Source organism: Mustelus asterias, chromosome 6 (assembly GCF_964213995.1).
Source record: "Mustelus asterias chromosome 6, sMusAst1.hap1.1, whole genome shotgun sequence".
Classification (NCBI taxonomy): domain Eukaryota; kingdom Metazoa; phylum Chordata; class Chondrichthyes; order Carcharhiniformes; family Triakidae; genus Mustelus; species Mustelus asterias.
The window spans coordinates 70950883-70971019 of record NC_135806.1 but is presented as its reverse complement, the minus strand read 5'-3'; the positions used below and the strand labels follow the sequence as shown (position 1 = coordinate 70971019).

At 43.4% G+C, this 20137-nt stretch overlaps 1 protein-coding gene across 2 annotated transcripts in view; it reads right to left on the bottom strand.

Moving 5' to 3' along the window:
- LOC144494920 (protein prune homolog 2-like) overlaps nt 1-20137 on the bottom strand; it is a 421892-nt gene that overhangs the window by 119842 nt on the left and 281913 nt on the right. The gene's annotated exons all lie outside the window — the stretch shown is intronic.

Sequence of the window (20137 nt, the reverse complement as noted above, 5' to 3'; positions counted from 1 at the left end):
GAATTTGTCCTGCTTAATTATTGTGAACAAGACATACTTGGGCAATTTTCCACATTGCCATGTAGAATCCAGTGTTATAGCTATACTGGAACAGCTTGACTAAGGGTGAAGGTAGTTGTGGAGCACAAGCCTTCATTACTATTGTTGGAATACTGTCAGGGCACGTAGCTTTTGCAGTATCCAGTGCCTTCAGCTGTTTCTTGGTATCATGTGGAGTGAATCAAATTGACTGAAGACTGGCATCTGTGCTGCTGGGGACCTCAAGGGGAAGCCAAAATGGTTCATTTATTCCACACTTCTGGCTGGTATTGTGATCCTTGATGATTAAAGATGGATATATTTGTGAATCTTCCTCTTCCAGTTAGTTATTTAATTGTCCACCAACATTCATGATTGGTGTAAAAGGACTGCAGAGCTTAGATCTGATCTATTGGTCGTGGGATTACTTAGCCCAGTCCAGGCGGCACGGTAGCACAGTGGTTAGCACTGCTGCTTCACAGCTCCAGGGTCCCGGGTTCGATTCCCGGCTCGGGTCACTGTCTGTGTGGAGTTTGCACATTCTCCTCGTGTCTGCGTGGGTTTCCTCCGGGTGCTCCGGTTTCCTCCCACAGTCCAAAGATGTGCGGGTTAGGTTGATTGGCCAGGTTAAAAATTGCCCCTTAGAGTCCTGGGATGCGTAGGTTAGAGGGATTAGTGGGTAAAATATGTGGGGGTAGGGCCTGGGTGGGATTGTGGTCGGTGCAGACTCGATGGGCCGAATGGCCTCCTTCTGCACTATAGGGTTTCTATGATTTCTATGATTATTTGTCGCTTATGCTGTTTGGCATACAAATAGCCCTGCATTATAATTTCACCAGGTTGGCACCTCATTTTTAGGTGCTGCTTCTGGCATGCCTTCCTGAACTCTTCATTGAATCTGGATTGTTACATCGGGTTCATCTTTTAATATGCACAGATGCAATCCAGCTAAACTAGGTTTCATCCTCTCTAAATTTGATTAGATTATCAATTGCCTTGCCTTTTTAAATTTTACGCTGGGTTCTCTTGCAGGACCACAGAATCTGGCCCCTTGTCTCCCTGGTAAATGCGACGAATACATACTTTCAAAAGCCATTTCATAAGTGCCACATAATAGGCTTATTAGCAAAATTGAAGCTCATCAATTAATGAGACTGTGGCAGCAAGGATATAAAATCGGCTAAAAGACAGAGAGTAGCAAGCAGAGAATTCTGGCAAATGATTGTTTTTCAGACTGGAGGGAAACTTAAGGTTTTAAAGTTTATCTATTAGTGTCACAAGTAGGCTTACATTAACACTGCAATGAAGTTACTTTGAAAATCCCCTAGTCACCAAACTCTGGTGCCTGTTCGGGTACACTGAGGGAAATTTATCATGGCCAATGCACCTAACCAGCACGTCTTTCGGACTGAGAGAGGAAACCGGAGCACCCGGAGGAAACCCACGCAGACATGGGGAGAACTGCAAACTCTGCACAGACAGTGGCCCAAGCCGGGAATTGAACCCGGGTCCCTGGTGCTGTGAGGCAGCAGTGCTAACCACTATGCCATTGTGCCACCCTGGCACTGGTATACACTGGTATTCCGCAGGAGTCTTTGTTCTTTTTGGTAGGTATTAATGACCTCCACTTCGGGATGGGGATACTACACTCCTGGTGGCGTGCACAGGACCCATGTGCAATCACACAACGAGGATGCTTTTCGGTGTGAAACCTGGCATCAACTGAGAATGCTACAGCTACAGGTGGGCTATAAAAGAGCCTCCTGCTCAAACAGGGACACTCTGCATCACAACCAGTACTTTCTTGCCCAACCCTATTGCCATTAACATTAGAAATTTCACTTGTAAATATTTTGCATTACATTGGTTTCATTTTATTCACATGTGCATCATCACTATTTGTTGAGACTATGTTCGTCAGAGACCTATATGCATTGGTACATTTCATGGTTGGCACACATAGATAGTTCTTCTTCTTAGATAGTGTCTCGGGGTCGAGGATGACTTGTTTCCACACTAAATATGAGTTCTCATGTGACAAAGAATTCCAATACACGTCCTACAGTCTCTGTCACAGGTGAGGCAGATGGTATTTGGAGGAGCAGGTGGATGGGGTGCCCAGGTTGCCACACATTGATAGTTACAGAAGAGTTGGGGACATTTCCTTTGTTGTGGAAGATACAATATTATGTTTCCCTGTTTGCTCTTTATTGAACATTCATCTTAATATCCAGTGTTGTACTCAGTGCCCTGTGGGGCATGGCTGAACTTGCAAGCTCAGCTGGACCTCCTTTCTATGCATTGTAAAGGACATTGGCAGATATCACTCTCAGCAGGGATAATTGAAATGTTGTGGATGAACTCAAAACCCTTTAAGGATTCTGCCAGCTGACACGCTGAGATGGACCCACGTTTGAACAGTACTAACCCTGCCCTTAATGCTCCTCACATTCTTACCTTGACTGATTGTCCCAACAACCACTCCCCTACTAACACTCAGGATGCCAGGCCTTTCCTACTTCAGTACCCCATACCCCCAACCCCACCGTTTGTTCTCCCTCAGATCCCTTGTCCACTCCTCCATGCACCCAAACTTTCAACCCCTACCCCTTCACCTCTAACTCACCCTTGCTGATCTCGAGCCTCCATGCAAGCTGCTGTTCTCTTGCTCCCCTCCCTTTGTGACACAGAGTTCAACAAGGAATAGCATTGACCTCAGACACAATTGCACAAAGCCAACTGGTGCACACCATCTTTGAACGAAGGTGAACCGGGTGTCACAAGATTTCCATGCGCTACTAACTTCAGATTGAAGGTTCAACGTGAATTTTAAGTATTTTTAAGCTAAGGAGTATTCACGGTTCACAAATGTATTAAAAATCCAAAGCTGCCACAGGATGGCGTGAGACCCAACATACTGTAAACATGTCTTTGACATTATGCTCACATCTCAACATGCAGTTGGGAAATCAAAATTTTGTATCCCGCATAATTCAGTCACCCTGCATGCCAGATGCACCCTGCATGTAGGCTGCATAAAATTCGTCCCCTTCCAACATAACGGCCACATAGATCTGAAGTTTAGAATGAAAAGATCAGGGATTTTCTTCGGGGGAGAGCAATCCCATTCTCTTAGCTGCAAAACAAAATTGGATTGATGATTGTGGTAACCTTTATTGCTGGTCCAACACTTCACACTCCAGTGCTTCCCTGACAGTTAAAATATTGTCCATAGTGAATAGCCAATGAACCGTGAAATTTGATGTGCAAGCATATGCTGTATTCTTTCATCTCAACATTTACAACTCCTGCACTGTGCTTTTGAAAATGGCTGAGGTGGCATTAATTTGTGTACTAATTTAAACACTGCTGGAACAAATTAATTTTATTTAAGTAATTTTCTTTTTCTTGTCCTTTTGCCTCCATTATAACCTAATACCACCTGCATCCGGGGTATAAACTAAATACAGAGGACTCTTAGTCTACCCCCTCGCCAAAAGGCACTGGGTTTTACAGTTAGGAGCTGACTGAGGATCTGAGCCACACTCTTGGGATGGACATTCGGCTTCTGACTGTCATACCTGAGGTTAATATGTGTAGTATCTCTCAATCCTTAGTGCGCATCAACCGCTAGCACAACACTGTCTTTTAATTGTCAATCTTATTCAGAAAGGCAATAGGGGTCTGAGAAATGAAAAATGTTATGATGCTGTGCCACTGGGAGGAAATTTTCTGGTTGGGGCGGGGCACAGAGTACAAGCGGCACGGTGGCACAATGGTTAGCACTGTTGTCTCACAGCACCAGGGACCCCAGGTTCGATTCCTGGCTTGGGTCACGGTCCGTGCGGAGTTTGCACGTTCTCCCCGCGTCTGCGTGGGTTTCCTCCGGGTGCTCCGATTTCCTCCCACAGTCCGAAAGACATGCTGGTTAGGTGCATTAGTCATGCTAAATTCTCCCTCTGTGCACCTGAACAGGCGCGGAATGTGGCAACTAGGGGATTTTCACTGTAACTTCACTGCAGTGTTAATGTAAGCCTACTTGTGACTAATAAATAAATTTTAAGCGGCTTCACTTTATCTGCATTATTATTTAAAGGTGTTTGATTCTGGATGCCTGAAATGTTTTGAATTTGTTAAATTTGTTTCAATGAAACAGAATACTTGCATAAGACATGCACAAAATGTATTGCTATGATTTATATTTTCAAATAAGCTCATCTAATCAACATACCCAGTTAAACATTTTTCACTATAGCTAACAAATGGTGCCCTCTAGTGACAATGCAAGATATTGATATGCAATGAAGTGTTGCAATGGATTTACAAAACGTTTATTGCAGTTACTCATCATCAGAAAGTTATTCATCAGTAATCAGAAGTAGTGCTGTTAGTGACTTAATTCTGCACGTGGTGACAATGATAAAAATAGTTTGTGGCAGGTTCTCCATTCCCTTTGCATTTCTTAATATTAGGGGAATCACAGATGTTTTTTCATCTATGATTCTACAGTGGAGATGGTTCATTTCACCCTTCCCTCCAACTTCCCTCTCCCTGCCAGAATAAAGTTAACTCGCTTGCCCAAGAAAGCTATGACTACAGCACTACACTCTCTCTTCAGTGGGCCTTGAAACCTATAAAGAACAACAGCCTCTAAAAGCATCAAAAATATTAACAAGTGTGTGATGCCACAGAGTGGAAGGACACAATTTCAATTCCCTCATCCACTGACTTTTTAACTGGAATGCATTGTTGTGTGAATCATAGAAATGGACAACATAGATGGAGGCCACTTGGCCCACAATACCTGTACCAGCTGACAAGGAGCTTTCCAGCCTAATCCCACATTCCAGCTCCTGCTCCATAGCTTTATAAACTACCGCAGGTCGAGCACTTTACCAAGTACTTTTTAAATGTTGAGGGTTTCTACATCTGCCACTCTTGCAGATTCCCACCATCATCTAGATGAAAAGCGTTCCCCTAGAATCCCCTCCAAACCTCCTATATCTTATCCTAAGTTTATTTCCAATGGTTATAGAACCATAGAACCATAGAAAATTACAGCTCAGAAACAGACCTTTTGGCCCTTCTTGTCTGTGCCGAACCATTTTATGCCTAGTCCCACTGACCTGCACTTGGACCATATCCCTCCACACCCCTCTCATTCATGAACCCGTCCAAGTTTTTCTTAAATGCATTTCCCACTTTATCCGGCAGCTCATTCCACACTCCCACCACTCTCTGCGTGAAGAAGCCCCCCCTAATATTCCCTTTAAACTTTTCTCCTTTCACCCTTAACCCATGCCCTCTGGTTTTCTTCTCCCCTAGCCTCAGCGGAAAAAGCCTGCTTGCATTCAATCTATCTATACCCATCAAAATCTTATACACCTCTATCAAATCTCCCCTCAATCTTCTACGCTCCAGGGAATAAAGTCCCAACCTATTCAATCTCTCTCTGTAACTCAGCTTCTCAAGTCCCGTCAACATCCTCGTGAACCTTCTCTGCACTCTTTCAATCTTATTTACATCCTTCCTGTAAATAGGTGACCAAAACTGTACACAATACTCCAAATTCGGCCTCACCAATGCCTTATATAACCTTACCATAACACTCCAACTTTTATACTCGATACTCCGACTTATAAAGGCCAATGTACCAAAGGCACTCTTTACGACCCTATCCACCTGTGACGTCACTTTTAGGGAATTCTGTACCTGTATTCCCAGATCCCTCTGTTCAACTGCACTCTTCAGAGTCCTACCATTTACCCTGTACGTTCTTCTTTGGTTTGTCCTTCCAAAGTGCAATATCTCACACTTGTCTGCGTTACATTCCATTTGCCATTTTGCAGCCCATTTTTCTAGTTGGTCCAAATCCCTCTGCAAGCTTTGAAAACCTTCCTCATTGTCCACTACACCTCCAATCTTTGTATCATCAGCAAACTTGCTGATCCAATTTACCACATTATCATCCAGATCATTGATATCGATGACAAACAACAATGGACCCAACACCGATCCCTGCGGCACACCACTAGTCACAGGCCTCCACTCAGAGAAGCAATCCTCCACAACCACTCTCTAGCTTCTTCCATTGAGCCAGTGTCTTATCCAATTTACTACCTCCCCATGTATACCTAGCGACTGAACCTTCCTAACTAACCTCCCATGAGGGACCTTGTCAAAGGCCTTGCTGAAATCCAGGTAGACAACATCCACCGCCTTCCCTTCATCCACTTTCCTGGTAAACTCCTCGAAAAACTCTAATAGATTGGTCAAACATGACCTACCACGCACAAAGCCATGTTGACTCTCCCTAATAAGTCCCTGTCTATCCAAATATTTGTAGATCCTATCCCGTATCACACCTTCCAATAACTTGCCCACCACCGACGTCAAACTTACTGGCCAATAATTTTCCGGATTTCTTTTGGAACCTTTTTTAAATAACGGAACAACATGAGCCACCCTCCAATCATCCGGCACTTCCCCCGTGAATACTGACATTTTAAATATGTCTGCCAGGGCCCCTGCAAGTTCAACACTCGCTTCCTTCAAGGTCCGTGGGAATACCCTGTCCGGTCCTGGGGATTTATCCACTCTGATTTGCCTCAAGACAGCGAGCGCCTCTTCCCCTTTAATCTGTAAAGGTTCCATGGCCTCCCTACCAGTTTGCCCTATTTCCGTAGACTCCATGCCCGTTTCCTCAGTAAATACGGATGCAAAAAAACCATTTAGTATCTCCCCCATCTCTTTTGGTTCCATACACAGTCTACCACTCTGGTCTTCAAGAGGACCAATTTTATCCCTCACTATCCTTTTGCTCCTAACATACCTATAGAAGCTCTTTGGATTTTCCTTCACTCTGTCTGCCAAAGCAACCTCATGTCTTCTTTTAGCCCTCCTGATTTCCCTCTTAAGTAGCTTCTTGCACTTTTTATACTCCTCGAGCATCTGATCTGTTCCTTGCTGCCTGTACATTTCATACAACTCTCTCTTCCTCTTAATCAGTGTTACAATCTCCCTCAAGAACCAAGGTTCCTTATTCCTATTTACTTTGCCTTTAATCCTGACAGGAACATACAAACTCTGCACTCTCAAAATTTCTCCTTTGAAGGCCTCCCACTTTCCATTTACATCCTTACCAGAGAACAGCCTGTGCCAATCCACACTTCCCAGATCCCTTCTCATTTCATCAAATTTGGCCTTTTTCCAGTTCAGAACTTCAACCCGAGGACCAGATCTATCCTTATCCACGATCAGGTTGAAACTAATGGCATTATGATCACTGGATCCAAAGTGTTCCCTCACACTCACATCCATCACCTGCCCTAACTCATTTCCCAATAGGAGATCCAATATCGCATCCTCTCTAGTTGGCACCTCTATATACTGATGTAGAAAATTCTCCTGAACACATTTTACAAACTCTACCCCATCTAAACCTTTAACAGTATGCAAGTCCCAATCTATATGTGGAAAATTAAAATCCCCTACTATCACAACTTTGTGTTTCTTGCAGTTGTCAGCTATCTCTCCGCTGATTTGCTCCTCCAATTCTCGCTGACTATTGGGTGGTCTATAATATGTACCACTCAACCAAGAGGAATAGGGTCTTTCGATGCAAACTATCTAGATCCCTCATGATTTTATGCACTTCAGTCAGATCTTCCATTAGCCTCCTCTGTTCCAAAGAAAACAAAAGGTGTTTTGCACCTCAGCAAGACACCCTCTCTGTTCAAGTGAAGGCAAATGCCCAGCAGAGGGTAGCAGAGTGGCGATGCTGATTGGCTGTGGTGGGGAAGATCGGTGCAGTCACTGCTTCCAGACAGTGATTTGTGGAGGAACTGTTGTCAAGGGACAGTTAAACACTACTTCAGTGTTTCCCTCCCTACCTCATCCTCTAACACAAAAAGGGCATTATGAGGACCACAAGCAAGGGAAAGGTGAATTGAGATTCTTTCATCCTTTTAACTGTAAAAGGGCAGTATGGCAGTTAGGGTAGTGGTGTGCTCCTCCTGCCAGATGTGGGAAATCAGGGAGCAACATTGATTAAGGAGAACATCACAGCAGTACTGAGAGGGGATATATCTGAGGGTTCGCCTACTGAGTCTATATGGGTAGAACTGAGAAATGAGGAGGAGATCACTTTGATAGGGTTGTACTACAGGCCCCAAAATAGTCAGTGGGAAATTGAGGAGCAAATATGTAAGAAGATGCAGATAGCTCCAAGGAAAATAGAGTGGTAATAGTAGGGGACTTTAACTTTCCCAATATTGTCTGGGACAGCCATAGTATTAGGGGCTTAGATGAAGAGAGATTTGTTGAGTGTATTCAGGAGGCATTTCTCATTCAGTATGTGGATGGCCCAACTAGAGAGGGGCAAAACGTGACCTCCTCTTGGGAAATAAGGAAAGGCAGGTGACAGAAGTGTTAGTGAGGGATCACTTTGGGACCAGTGACCATGATTCCATTAGTTTTAAGATAGCTATGGAGAATGATAGATCTGACCCAAAAGTTAAAATTCAAAACTGGGACAAGACCAATTTTGATAGTATTAGACAGGAACTTTCAAAGCTGATTGGCAGGCAGAGGGATGTCTGGTAAGTGAGTGGCTTCCAAAAGTGTGTTAACCAGGGTTCAGGGTAAGCACATTCCTTTTAGGGTGAAGGGGAAGGCTGGTAGAAGTAGGGAACCCTGGATGACTCGGGATATTGAGGCCCTGATCAAGAAAAAGGAGGCAGATGACATGTAAAGGCAGCTGGGATCAAGTGGATCCCTTGAAGAGCATAGAGGATGTCGGAGCAGAATTAAAATAAAAATTAGGAGGGCAAAAAGGGGACACAAGATTGCTTTGGCAGATAAGGCAAAGGAGAATCCAATGAGCTTCTACAAATGCATAAAGGGTAAAAAGAGTAACTAGGGAGAGAGTAGGGCCACTTAAGGATCAACAAAGTCATCCATATGTGGATCCACAAGAGATGGGTGAGATCCTAAATGAATATTTCTCATGAAAGGCATGAATGTTAGGGAACTTGGAGAAATATATAGCGATGTCTTGATTAGTGTATATATTACAGAGAAGGAGGTGCTGGAATTCTTAAAGTGCATCAAGGTAGATAAATCTCTGGGACCTGATGAAGTGTATCCCAGAACGTTGTGGGAGATTAGGGAAGAAATTGTGGGTCGCCTAGCAGAGATAATTGAATCATTGACAGCCACAGGTGAGGTGCCTGAAGATTGGAGGGTAGCAAATGTTGTGCCATTGTTTAAGAAGGGCCGCAGGGAAATGCCTGAGAAATAAAGGCCGGTAAGCCCAACGTCTTTTGTGGGTAAGTTAGGTATGCTGAGAGACAGGATCTACAAGCATTTAGAGAGGCAAGGACTGATTAGGGACAGTCAGCATGGCATTGTGAGTGGAAAATCATGTCTCATGAATTTGATTGCGTTTTTTGAAGGGGCAACCAAGAAGGTAGATGAGGGCAGTGCAGTCGACGTTGTCTATGTGGACTTTAGCAAGGCCTTTGACAAGGTTCCGCATGATAGGTTGTTGCATGAGGTTAAATCTCATGTGATCCAGGGTGAGGTAGCCAACTGGATACAAAATTGGCTTGACGATAAAAGACAGAGGTTGGTTGTTGGGGGTTGTTTTTCAAACTGGAGGCCTGTGACCAACAGTGTGCTTCAGGGATCGGTGCTGGGTCCACTGTTATTTGTCATTTATATTAATGATTTGGATGAGAATTTAGAAGGCATGGTTAGTAAGTTTGCAGATCACACCAAGATTGATGGCATAGTGGACAATGAAGAAGGTTATCTAGGATTGCAAAGGGATCTTGATCAACTGGGCCAGTGGGCTGATGAATGGCAGAAGAGTTTAATTTTAGATAAATGCGAGGTGATGCATTTTGGTAGATCAAACCAGGGCAGGACTTACTCAGTTAATGGTGGGACATTGGGGAGAGTTATAGAACAAAGAGATCTGGGGGTACAGGTTCACAGTTCTTTGAAAATAGAGTCACAGGTGGACAGGATGGTGAAGAAGGCATTCGGCATGCTTGGTTTCATTGGTCAGAACATTGAATACAGGAGTTGGGACGTCTTGTTGAAGTTGAACAAGACATTGGTAGGCCAGACTTCGAATACTGTGTACAGTTCTGGTCACTCTATTATAAAAAGGATATTATTAAACTAGAAAGAGTGCAGAAAAGATTTACTAGGATGCTACTGGGACTTGATGGAGAGGCCAGATAGACTGGGATTTTTTTCCCTGGAGCGTAGGAGGCTTAGGGATGATCTTATAGTGGTCTACAAAATAATGAGGGGCATGAATAAGGTAGATAGACAACATCTTTTCCCAAAGGTAGGGGGAGTCTAAAACTAGAGGGCATAGATTTAAGATGAGAGGGGAGATATACAAAAGGGTCCAGAGGAGAAGTTTTTTCACACAAAGGGTGGTTCACACAGAGTTTTTTCACATGAGCTACCAGAGGTAATCGTAGAGGCGGGTAGAATTTTGTCTTTGAAAAAGCATTTAGACAGTTACATGGGTAAGATGAATACAGACGGATATGGCCAAAAGCGGGCAATTGGGAAAATGGTAAAAACTGGACGACATGGACAAGTTGGGCCGAAGGGCCTGTTTCCATACTGTAAACCTCTATGACTCTAATCCTAGCCTATGCAATCTTTCCTCATAAATAAAATTCTCCAGTCCAGGCAAAATCATACAAATCTTCCAGTGTTTTATATAGTTCCAGCATACAACCCTGCTCTAATATTCTATGCCTCAGCTAATAAAGGTAAGCTTATTGTATGCCCTTTTGACCACTTTATTTATCTAAGTTGCCACCTTCACGGATCTGTGGACATGTACACTATGGCCCTTCTGTCCTCTACACCTCTCCGTATCCCACCATTTATTGTGATGTGAAAGTGCCGCTGTTGGACTGGGGTGGACAAAATGAGAGGTTACAGGTTTATCTGAAATCACAAACTTTCAGAGCACTGCTCCTTCACCTGACAAAGGAACAGTACTCGGAAAGGTTGTGATTTCAAATAAACCTGTTGGACTATAACCTGGTATCGTGTGACCTCTCATCTTATCTATCATTTATTGTGTATTCCCTTGAATGCATTACTGCACACTTCTTCAAATCGAACTCCATTTGTCACTGTTCCACCCACCTGACTAGTCCATTGATATCTTCCTGCATCTTTCTGCTTTCTTCATCATCAATTATGCAGCCAATTTTTGTATCATCCTTAATCTTCTTAATAATACTCCCTACGTCCAATTCATTGCTATATACCAGAAAAAGCTTGGGATTTAATACTGAGCCCCTGTAAAAGTTGACTGAAAGCAATCTTCCAGTCACAAAAGGCACCCATCAACCATTATCTTTTGTCTTTGGCCTCTGAACCAACCTTATTGTTTGCTGACTGCAGTTGAGCTAAAACACCTAATTTTGGATGTCTTCACTGGGAAAAATGATACTATTGAAGTTAACAGCACAGAATGAATTCATTCAATTCATCTTGTCTGCATTGGCTCTTTGCTGGAGTGATCCCAGTAGCCCCACAGCCTTGATTTGATTTTGATTTGATTTGATTTATTATTGTCCCATATATTAGTATGCAGTGAAAAATACTGTTTCTTGCATTCTATACAGAGAAAGCGTACTGTTCATAGAGAAGGAAAGGAGAGAGTGCGGTCATAGCAGGGTGTAGAGAAAGATCAATTTAGTGCGAGGTAAGTCCATTCTAAAGTCTGATGGCAGCAGGGAAGAAGTTGTTCTTGAGTCAGTTGGTACGTGACCTCAGACTTTTGTATCTTTTTCTTGACGGAAGAAGGTGGAAGAGAGTATGTTGGGGTGCGTGGGGTCCTCAATTATGCTGGCTGCATTTCCGAGGCAGCGGGAAGTGTAAGCACTATCTCCTCCTGATCATGTATCTTCCTCTGCTACAAGTATGTAATGTAATTCCTATTAAAAAACTGCAGAAAGTATACTAACTGTAGGGCTATTGCCAAAAGCACCTTCTTCCTTCCTATTAAGTATTTAAATTCATCCATGGAGTGGAATCTGCACCAGCATGCCTGTCAATACATTTGCATCAAAACTTTGTCCATAGCATTTCACTGCGCTAACACATTCTCCATTTCTCACTGAATTAGATTAACCATGTTGGTAGTAAACAGCATTAGCAGCATCGATACTGCCCCCACTCTTTCACCAGTGATGAATCATGAATGTATGGTATTACGACAACATAGGAAGTGAGTATGGGGGAGGGGGGGGTGCCACAAAATGCACAAACACTGCTAACCACAGAATAAATACATTTCTACTATGATACAAAGAAAATATGATCAAGATGTACAGTTCTTTATTTTTCCATCAATTTTGGTTTAAAAACATTAGATATATCTGAAATTAGTGTGGGCAATATCTCCCAACTCTTAGTGAGCAAAAACCCTCCCAACAACCCCCACACCCCAATTGTCAATCTTATACCTAAATTGTTTTAAATAAGATTAGTACTTGTTTTTCCCTGTATTTTGAGAGATTGAGAATAATTACATTTATGCTTGAGCTTTAAGACTGTTATAGTAGCTGCAGGGAATTATCCAACATATACAAATGTTAGGAACTTTGAACATTCCATTAATCATCTTAAAGAAGCTGCAAATTCATCAAGATTTATGAAGATGCTGCGTTTGCAAGCTATGTGGATAATTAAATAGTGAGTGACAAGCAAGTGTCTGGACTGCATTATGAGTAAAGATACATGTAAGGATAGAGTAGATAAGCAGATGACAAAGCAAAGAACAGAAGGATAAGCTGATAGGATCTGATGAATAGACAATGATTGGACGAAGTAGAGTGGGAGAAAGCTTGCTTGGGGAATAAAATGCCAGCATAGAATGTTTAGGCTGAATGGCCTATTTTTACTCTTAAATGGGTGGGTTTTGACTGGGTTAAAGTCAGACCAATTTGGTACAGGTAATACATGAGATATAGGGCCCGATTGTACCATTGCAGTATGCCCGTTTTCGGGCGCGAAAACGTGGTAAAGTCGGGTGTGAGGACATTAACACGATCCGTGCCCGCATCCGCACAGATGCCCACTTTACGGAGGCCCAGGAATGATCCGATTCACGCCCGAAACAGGTGCAACAGCGATTTAAATGCATTTGCATGCATTTAAATTTAATTAATGGGCTGCCCACCCAACTTTATCAGCATTTCCCCCTTTACCATCGCGTTCGCGCGTCCAGATTCGGCGCAAAACAGACATGCTCAGTAAAGGTCTGTTTCGGGCGCTCCAGCTGCTGAAGAGGTAAGTTCAGTGCTTCCAACGGCTCTCTGCTGTCTGACTCAGATCGGTGGTGGAGGCGAGTCAGATCATTCACTGGGGGGGGGGGGGGAGAAGGGAGGCCCAATCAGTTTCTGGTTGGGGGGGGGGAGGCGGGTCAGATGTATCTCTGGTGGACGGGGAGGAGGGAGGCCCGATCATTCTCGGGGGGGGTGGGGGGGAGGCCTGATCATTCTCTGGGGTGGGGAGGCCCGATCGTTCTCTTGGGGAGGGGGGGGGGGGGGAGGCCTGACCATTTTCTGGGGGGGTGTGGGGGGAGGCCCGATCATTCTCTTGGGGGGTGGGGGGGGGGGGGGCGATCATTCTCTGGTGGGGGGGGGGGTTAATTCTATCCCATCACGTTTCTAATTCTGATCATTCCTGTTATAAATGCTACTTAGATTATATTTCACTTGCCATGAATGTTGTTTTTTTCCCCCTACACCAGCAAGCTCTGAAGAAGTAGAAGTTATTTTTATTACCATTTCCCAAATTATCTTCTAAACTTGGAACTACAGCTCCTAGAATTTCCTGCAAGTTGGCTGTTGCTAAACACAATTGCAAAGGTTGTTGAATCAAGCAATGGTTATTTGTACCCGCACCTATGTTTCATTACACAACTTCAATAAAAGCCTGGATATGTATCTCGGTGGATTTTGCAAATACAGGCAGCAGAGAGAAGGGATTCCATAGCTATAATAGTGCACGTGCACTCAATTAGTGAAACTGTCAAAGTGCTCGGCTGTGAGTGTGTGAAATATACTGGGGGGGGGGGGGGGGCAGATGGATCTCTGGTGGGAGGGTGTGGTGGGGTGAGGTGGGGGGGGACAGGGGGTCCACTGCCACTCTGCGGGCAATCGGTAGGGGGAAAGGGGGCAGAGTGTCGTGATCGGTCTGGGTAGTGGGGGGGGGGTGGGTGGATAAGGGGAACAGTTATGTTGTAGGGATGGGGGTGATGTCTGTTGGGGCCATCACTCCTGCTTTTCGCTCCCGTGCCGCTTTATCCGCTTTTTGCGGCCCAGGAGCGATGTGACAGTGGCGCAATTTTCAATTTATTACGAACTGCATATGCGCAGTTCAGAGCTCCGATCAGACTAGCAGCATTTCGGGCGCGATAAGCCCCGCCCATAGCACAATTCAGACTCGTGATTTCTTTTTTCAGGCTAAGTGCAAGTTTCCAAGTCGGATCTGAATTGCGCCCAGAATCAGCACTTAAATGGTAAAATCAGGCCCATAATGTTGAATTCTGCAGCTACTGTCTTAAAACTGGATACTTATTCCAAAACACAGAAGGAAATATGATTAAGCACTGCTGCAATATTTCCATTGTTGTTCCTCTGTTTAAGAAAGGGAATAGAAATGACCCTGGTAATTATAGACCGGTTAGTCTGACTTCGGTGGTTGGTAAATTGATGGAAAAGGTCCTTAGGGATGGGATTTACGACCATTTAGAAAGATGCGGATTAATCCGGGATAGTCAGCACGGATTTGTGAAGGGCAAATCGTGCCTCACAAATTTGATAGAATTTTTTGAGGAAGTAACTAAGTGTGTTGATGAAGGTAGGGCGGTTGATGTCATATACATGGATTTTAGTAAGGCGTTTGATAAGGTCCCCCATGGTCGGCTTATGATGAAAGTAAGGAGGTGTGGGATAGAGGGAAAGTTGGCCGATTGGATAGGTAACTGGCTATCTGATCGAAGACAGAGGGTGGTGGTGGATGGAAAATTTTCGGACTGGAGGCAGGTTGCTAGCGGAGTGCCGCAGGGATCGGTACTTGGTCCTCTGCTCTTTGTGATTTTTATTAATGACTTAGAGGAGGGGGCTGAAGGGTGGATCAGTAAATTTGCTGATGACACCAAGATTGGTGGAGTAGTGGATGAGGTGGAGGGGTGTTGTAGGCTGCAAAGAGACATAGATAGGATGCAAAGCTGGGCTGGAAAATGGCAAATGGAGTTTAACCCTGATAAATGTGAGGTGATTCATTTTGGTAGGACTAATTTAAATGTGGATTACAGGGTCAAAGGTAGGGTTCTGAAGACTGTGGAGGAACAGAGAGATCTTGGGGTCCATATCCACAGATCTCTAAAGGTTGCCACTCAAGTGGATAGAGCTGTGAAGAAGGCATATAGTGTGTTAGCTTTTATTAACAGGGGGTTGGAGTTTAAGAGCCGTGGGGTTATGCTGCAACTGTACAGGACCTTGGTGAGACCGCATTTGGAATATTGCGTGCAGTTCTGGTCACCTCACTATAAGAAGGATGTGGAAGCGCTGGAAAGAGTGCAGAGGAGATTTACCAGGATGCTGCCTGGTTTGGAGTGTCGGTCTTATGAGGAAAGGTTGAGGGAGCTGGGGCTGTTCTCTCTGGAGCGGAGGAGATTGAGGGGAGACTTAATAGAGATTTATAAAATGATGAAGGGGATAGATCGAGTGAACGTTCAAAGACTATTTCCTCGGGTGGATGGAGCTATTACAAGGGGGCATAACTATAGGGTTCATGGTGGGAGATATAGGAAGGATATCAGAGGTAGGTTCTTCACGCAGAGAGTGGTTGGGGTGTGGAATGGACTGCCTGCAGTGATAGTGGAGTCAGACACTTTAGGAACATTTAAGCGGTTATTGGATAGGCACATGGAGCACACCAGGATGGTAGGGAGTGGGATAGCTTGATCTTGGTTTCAGATGAAGGTCGGCACAACATCGTGGGCCGAAGGGCCTGTTCTGTGCTGTACTGTTCTATGTTCTATGTTCTTTAAGATTCCCCAAACTGACTCCCCAAAGCTTGTCCTGTAGATTTATGTAATGTTATGTAATACGGGTCAATAATCTCCTGATTTTTCAGTAAAAATACATGTAAGTGGAAATATTGTGAACAATAGTTGCCCTTTTTTTTCAATTTCTAAGACCAGTCTATCTTTCCAAGATTTTTTCTTTAAGTTAAGGGAGAGATAGCTTTCTAGGGACTTAAGTAGCTTCCTTATTGAACAGAGTCTATATGTTCCTAGCAGGTAAATTGTAACCGTGCTTTGCAGATTGCAAAGAATATACATCTGTGAGATATTAAACTCAATACAGTTCAATATTGTGCTGCCTCAATAGGATGATTTCCTCCATGACACAATGGGCAGAATTCTCCCATGGTCCCGCAGATGGGTTCAATGGTGGGCCGGGTGGAGAATTCAACAAAAATCAATTTTATGTCAGTCTGAATTTTCCATGGGATCTTGCACTGGTACCTGCCATGGTGGATCAGGAAATCTGCTGGAGGCTGGCATGACACTGAACTACAATCCGCTAATTGGATGCAGATGAAGGCCCAAACAGAACTTCCACTCTCACCCAATTCTCTGCGATGCCGGCAGTAAAACACACCTGTCCGGAATACGTCTTGAACAACATGGCGTGCAGAAGGTGGGATTCACCTGAACAATGCCTGGAGCTGCCTTTGGAGATTGGAATGTAGGCCGCCAGCAACCCTGGACCTTGGAACACCATAGCATTGGGTAGGGGCAGCATCTACAGGTAGGTGGATCTTCCAGTTTCAGTGCCATGGAGTAGTCCAGTTTCCAACCCCAGAAGGTCCATCGTCTTTCTTCAATGTTGCATCAGTGATGTTGGGTGCTTTTTCACTATGGCAACCAGATATGATGGCAAGACGCACACCAGCATGTCTGCTCTGCCATGGAATAGAGCGCTAAACTTCCAGGTGCATAATTAATGAGGCAGGGGCAAGAAGGTATGGCTTGGTTTCCCACCAGCTTCTGCAGCAGGAAACATTCCCTCTTCCTGCCCCTGCCACAGCACTTCGTCCCAGATGGGAGAATTCCACCCAATGTGTTTCTATAGCGTTGCAGGGACGTGCAAGCTCTCAGTAGCCTAAGGATTATGATTGGGGCAACATGGCAAGATTTGCTAGTACTTAAATCAGTTTATGGAGGAATACAAGTTTTCAGATTTAAATGTCAATCTAAAAGAGCAGTGACAAAATTTTGCATAACTTTTCTCCTGTTTGTGAACTATGCTCTAAATGACTATCATCTCTTTATCTGCAGAAGGCTAAACATAGAATTAATCAAAACTTGCTAAGCTTGGGTTGTTGTAAAATACATTAGATCTATGATTTGTCCAGTAATTACTCCGGTATGATGCCACAAGTCTTGTGTATTACTCAATTTCTAGCCTGGAAGTCATGAAGTATATGTTTCATTTTTAACTCATGTTAGTTAGAAATAAACACAAAATCCCTTCATAATACTCAGTGGCATTAAACACGTGGGCTCAATCTTTACTCTTAACTGGGTGGGTTTTGACTGGGTTAAAGTCAGACCAATTTAGTACAGGTAATACATGAGATATAGGATTGAACTCTCCAGCTATTGTCCTAAAGCTGATATACTTTATTCCAAAATGCAGAAGGAAATATGATTAAGCACCATTGCAACATTTCCAGCTATAAAAGCACCTCCTTTAAGATTCCCCAAACTGACTCCCCAAAGCTTTTCAACTAAGGCACAAGTCAGGTGTGTCACAGAATATTCCCCACTTGTTTGGATGAGTGCAGCTCCAACAGCAGCCAAGAAGCTTGACACCATTCAAGACAAAAAAAAACACTTTATTAGCACTCCACCCATCACCTTAAAAATTCAGTCCCTCCACCTGTAAGAGTGTGTACAATCTATAATATGCAATATATGCAATACATAATAGAAGATTAAGGAAATTTGGCATGTCAGCTATGACTCTCTCCAACTTTTATAGATGCACCACAGAAAGCATTCTTCATAATACTCAGTGGTTGTATCACAGCTTGGTATGGCTCCGATACTGCCCAAGACCACAAGGAACTACAAAAGGTCATGAATGCAGCCCAATCCATCACTCAAACCAGCCTCCCATCCATTGACTCTGTCTACACTTCCTGCTGCCTCAGCAAAGCAACCAGCATAATTAAAGACCCCATGCACCCTGGCCATACTCTTTTCCACTTTATTCCTTCAGGAAAAAGATACAAAGTCTGAGGTCACGTACCAACTGACTCAAGAAGAGCTTCTTCCCTGCTGCTGTCAGACTTTTGAATGGACTTACCTTGCATTAAGTTGATCTTTCTCTACACCCTAGCTATGACTTTAACACTACATTCTGCACTCTCTTGTTCCCTTCTCTACAAACGGTATGTTTTGGTTTGTATAGCGTGCAAGAAACAATACTTTTCACTGTATGTTAATACATGTGACAATAATAAATCAAATCAAATCAAAATCAAATGCACTGCAACAATTCACCAAGGCATCTTTGCCAGCACCTTCCAAACCTGCAACCTCTATCTCCTAGAAGGACAAGGGCAGCAGATGCATGCAAACACTACCCCCATTCAAACCATACACCATCCTAAATTGAATATTGGTGTTCCTTCACTGAGTAAAAATCCTGGAACTCCTTCCCTAACAGCACACTGTGATGTACCTACACCACATGGACTGCGGCAGTTCAAGAAGGCAGCTCACTTCCACATTGTCGAGGGCAATTAGTGATGGGCAACAAATGCTGGCCTGGCTGGTGACACCCACATTCCGTGAAAAAAAAATTAAATTATTTTTAATTTTGTACTCCATTCCAAAAGTTACAAAGCCAATGCACAGAGCGGAATGGGCAATCCTGAATCCACCTCCTTGCTTGCTCCAAGAAACAAATTCAGATTCAAATTGAATCCGATTCATGTTACCCAAAAGAGAGACAAACAAGATCCTAGCTGATAAGAAAATACATTGCATCCCACCTTGGGCTTGATCTGATGCTTGATCTTAGCCAAACGGCCAAGAAGAATGATTCGTAAAGAGAGATTGGGTAACTGGAGATGGCTTCATGTATAGATAAAAGTCCAATTGAAACACCATTGAGTTTATTTAACATGATTTCATGTGGGATCTATAATGTCAGGAAACAGCAAGATAGCTCGACTGAGCCCGTAAGTATGGATTTATTTTTCCAAACTTTCAGTGTGGCTCTCATCCCATCAACTCATCAAAATCACTATGGGGGCAGGTGACATCACCGGCTCTGCAGAGTTGAAGTGGTAAGCAGGATTCTGAATGCTGAGAGTAATCATCTATAAATTTAAATGTGTTTGTATAATTTGTGATCTCAAATCACAGTGTGAAAATACGTTTCAGGGACTCAGAGTCATTGTTCAATCAAATTATATCCTGGGTGAAATATTCTGTGAATTCAATTAGTTTGCACCTGTAGTGTAGATTACAGGGAGTTAAGTAAATGTTGTTATTTATCATTGCCCATTACTAACAATATTTGGGTGGGATTTTTCCCGCCATTGGCCGACAACGGGATCTTCTGGTCCCACCATTGACAACGGGGTCTCCCATTGAATGTACTCCCCACTGCCAGGAAACCTGTGGTAGGTCGGTAGGACTGGAAGATCCCTCCAATGTGAAGAAAATTAGTAGCCAGGAAATTCTGGCCTTTGTATTGAACTTTTATATTGAACAAAAGTTCATTTTAATAATTCATCCATGTTACATCTAACTCCCTGTAATCTACATTTGTTTCTAAATTTGAAAATAAACTAATTTATATGAAAGATCATTGATCGTTACAATAATTCATAGTAAACAGTCGTCTCGTTCCTGTCACAATATTCTGCTGAAAGGAACATTTTATGATAACAACTGAACGCAGATTGATGCTATGTAGATGTCACAACAATTTAAAATGACTCAATTGACTGTAATCCGAACATGAAGTTAGATTTC